The sequence below is a fragment of the Salvelinus fontinalis genome, chromosome 7 (assembly GCF_029448725.1).
Source record: "Salvelinus fontinalis isolate EN_2023a chromosome 7, ASM2944872v1, whole genome shotgun sequence".
In the NCBI taxonomy this organism is placed as follows: domain Eukaryota; kingdom Metazoa; phylum Chordata; class Actinopteri; order Salmoniformes; family Salmonidae; genus Salvelinus; species Salvelinus fontinalis.
Window position 1 is genome coordinate 66111621 of NC_074671.1, and position 4426 is coordinate 66116046.

At 40.5% G+C, this 4426-nt stretch overlaps 1 protein-coding gene across 1 annotated transcript in view; it reads right to left on the bottom strand.

The window, feature by feature from the left end:
* Nucleotides 1-4426, bottom strand: part of LOC129860139 (oocyte zinc finger protein XlCOF6-like) — a 45816-nt gene that overhangs the window by 20238 nt on the left and 21152 nt on the right. The window lies entirely within an intron of this gene.

Here is a 4426-nt window from a genome sequence, read left to right on the forward strand (position 1 = left end):
GGGCATTTTCCGTACTGCAGTTCAGCTGAAGCACGGCCCAATTCCCATTGAAGGCCCCATAGCGAAGTCAATTAAAAAAAAGACAATTTAGTCATCAAGTTTGTAAATAAAACATCCTTTGAATTATTCAAGTAATTGCCTTAGAGTCTGATTTTTTCCCATCACTCACAGCCAAAGTTATTAACTATTTTAGATTCATGCTGTGAGGTGGGTGAGCTTATGCCACATGCAGATGTTGAAGGGAAAACACACCTCTTGATCTGTGTGTTTATAATGTAGGTTAAGGTGCAGCCTCGTCTCATAGACTAGATGTAACATAGTAAATATAAATCAGGGACTCTCAAAATAGTATGATATATTATGTTTTTATGGTTACATAAAACAGATGGTTACTTAATAAATGTAATTTGGTGGTGCTGTACTGTAACAGTGAGCTGAGCCAGTTGAAACTATTGACGCCAGGGATATATTGTTGGTGACTGTGTGTTCCTTCATTAGTTTTGTGTTTTTTATTAATTTATTTCTGGTACTCTCCTACCTGAGAGGCATGAGGCCTGTGTGGCGTTGCACTGTTAAAAATCATCCCAGTGTGGAGATGAAACACATGTGTGTTACAAAGCCACATGCTCTGTCCTCTCTGCTCTACCTAGGTGTTTTAACGTGGGTAATACAGAGATAATACTAATACCGAGAGAACCACTGCTCTACCTAGGTGTTTTAATGTTGGTAATACAGAGATAACCACTGCTCTACCTAGGTGTTTTAATGTGACTAATACAGAGATAACCACTGCTCTACCTAGGTGTTTTAATGTTGGTAATACAGAGATAACCACTGATCTACCTAGGTGTTTTAATGTGACTAATACAGAGATAACCACTGCTCTACCTAGGTGTTTTAATGTGACTAATACAGAGATAACCACTGCTCTACCTAGGTGTTATAATGTGGGTAATACAGAGATAACCACTGCTCTACCTAGGTGTTTTAATGTGGATAATACTCATACAGAGATAACCATTGAACATGCATTTTCCATTATTTCATTGTGTTTATCACTACAATTCCGTAAATGTGTAATTTAAAGCATATACGGGGCATTATACAAGACCCCTTGACTTTTTCCACATTTTAATACTTTACAGCCTTATTTGAAAATTAATTAAATGCATTTTTTACCCATCATTAATATACACAATACCCCATAACGACAAAGCGAATATTTTAGCAAATTTATACAAATGAATACCTCATTTGCATAAGTATTCAGACCCTTTGCTCTGAGACTCAAAATTGAGCTCAAGTGCACCCTGTTTCCAATGATCATCCTTGAGATGTTTCTACAAGTTGACTGGAATCCAACTGTGGTAAATTCAAATGATTGGACATGATATGGAAAGGAACACACTTCTCTGTATAAGGTCCCACAGTTGACAGTGCATGTCTGAGCAAAAACCAAGTCACGAGGTGGAAGACATTGTCCGTCTAGCTCCGAGACAGGTTTTTGGCGAGGCACAGATCTGGAGAAGAATAGCAATACATTTCTCAAATCTCTGTGAGCTGGGCTCCCCGCTTGTGCTGTCAAACTCCTGCCACACGTTGGGCGCAAACCTTTTAGCGGCTCCCGAGTGGCTAAGCTGTCTAAGAAACTGCATCTCAGTGCAAGAGGCATCACTACAGACCCTGGTTCGAATCCAGGCTGAATCACATCCGGCCGTGATTGTGAGTCCCATAGGGAAGCGCATAATTGGCCCAGCATCGTCCGGGGTTGGCCGTCATTGTAAATAAGAATTTGTTCTTAACTGACTTGCCTGATTAAATAAAAAAGTGGGATGCATGCCAGCAAAGCCACTACACAACACAATACTAAACAATACATTAATTTTACAATAACGGTGCCCACAAACTGTTAGGTCCCACATAAAGCTGACCCAAAAGCATAGTAGCAACAATTTACCACTACTACACCTGGCTATCAGCGGAGCCTTGTCTGGCAACAAAACAGTTCATTCAGCCTCATTTACTGCCTTTAAAAAAAACATGGCTGACTTGCTTCAACAAATGTGGTTTCTACTGACAATTGAGATGTACAAACTATGGCATTAGGGGACGAAAAGCGGATAAGAAGCAATCTGTAATTTCGATTAAGACATTAATGAGCGAGCTAGGATGGAGTCAATATAACTATTTGCCCTTTTGAAATGCAAAGCAACAGAATTCAGAACATGGGCCGTTCTTACAGTGTTCTCCCTGTACACCAAGTCAAAACCGTAGGACAAATTAAGGGGCATATAAGCAGACAATGAAAACGCTTACAATATTCAATGATTACATTTCTCAAAAACAGGTTATAGGCTACATGTGAACCACCAAGTCAGAACAGTAGGCAAAATGAAGAGGTGAAAATAGACCAAATAATTAGGGTGAGGCACATGGGCTACTAACATTTTACTACACAACATACACTTAGCATTACTTTCTTAGCTACAGTATACACATCTCCCTGGCATATTACATAATTTATGCAGCAGCATACAATACATTTTTGGACTCACCTTGTTGTGCTGTGCTCACTTGAATAGGAAGGTGGCGCGGAAGTCCTTCGTGGGCATATTTTGTCATCAAACTTTGTCATCAAAGTCTGGCATTCTCTGGATTTATGGTGCTTTCAAGACAACTGGGAACTCGGGGGAAAAAATGGAATCATGATGAAGTCAGTGATCTTCATGTCGTAGCTGTAGAAAGAGGCCCGAGTTCCCAATTTACAATTCCGAGTTGGATGAAAGTTAAAAACCTATTTTCCCAGTCGTAGCTTGTTTTCCCCCCGAGTCCCCAGTTGTCTTGAACTCACTCAAGTCAGATGTTGCAGTACCGAGTTAAGTTGTTTTGAGCGCGGCACAAATCAAGCTTCATTGACAGCATGGCCAATGTTGAACGTTTACAATTTTAAACTAGGAAAAGAGCCCCTTCATCTCAGATTTGGGTAATGTTTATGTAATGTTTATGTCCAATGGCCGGTGAGAACCGATACGTTTAATCTATAATTTCTCTTCATATGACAAAGATTAAAAAGGATTTGCCAGTAGATTGTCGACTTGATCCATGATGATGACTGCTAGATCAGATTTTGAAAGTATGATGTTGACATGATCAGTCCAATCAAAGCGACTGTAGATTTAACATGATTTGATGTTATTTTCTCTGTGGACAACGACCTTGAGCCTTCTTGGATGGGTACATCCAATGTAAGTCTATGGCAGCACCCAAGAGGCTTGAATTTTCAAGTTCTACCCTTAGACTTGGCATTGATATATTGTCCCCATGAATGACAGAACACTGAGCCAATCACAGCGCAAAGCTCCGTATTTTCTGCTGGCTTGCCCCACCTCCACAGAAAGCACTGAGCTAGGCTGAAAGACCTGCATTTAGGAGCTGCCTTACTCAAGAAAACAAAAAGAGACCATGTTTGTATACGGCTTTATTAACAACTCAATTACATGTTTTTTTACATTGGTTGCAAACAGATCATTTTTTTCTCGCTAAAACTGTGGGGCTCAAAAGAGGTGGCTCACCTGCCCTGAATGATGGGTCGCCACTGAACTTATCTCGAACACTGCAGTCCATCTGGGTGTTTAACCTTCCCAAGTTCCCCCATATCACCCTGCTCCTCCGTACATTCCACTGGCTTCCAGTCAAAGCTCACATCCACTACAAGACAATGGTGTTTACTTACGGTGCAGCAAGAGGAACTGCCCCATCTCTACCTTCAGGCTATGCTCAAACCCTGCATCCCAACCCGAGCACTCAGTTCTGCCACCTCTGGTCTCATGGCCGTCCCACTGCTAAAGGAGGTCAAGCTCCCTCTCAGCCCAGTCAAAGCACTTCTCTGTCCTGGCACCCCAATGGTGGCACCAGCTTCCCTCTGATGGTAGGACAGCAGAGTCCCTGCCCATCTGCCCGAAAAGGTCTGAAACCCTACGTCTTTAAAGAGTACCCCCTCCCAAAATACTAATAATAACAATATTAATACAAATAATAATAATAGTAATAATAATCTGACACTAATATGAAGAACTGAATACAACCACAAGAACCATTCATACTGTCAGATCTAATATGAAGAACTGAATACTAAAGAGAAGAAGAGGTTGACCAGTACATATTCATGTAACTTTATTTTTCATTAGCAGATCAATAAAGTTTGCTTCAATGCAGTTATCCAAACACATTCATGATCAGTAACTAAAATAACTCATCTAGTTTTAAAGATAATTAATAAACACATGTATTCATTTCATAAACTGTGTCTCATTAAATAAAGTTGTAAAACAATCCCCCCAAACTAGTGGTGAAAAGTGATCATCACACCATCTCTATCTGATACATGTTAGGGGCGTAAGGTAGCCTAGTGGTTAGAGCAGTTGGG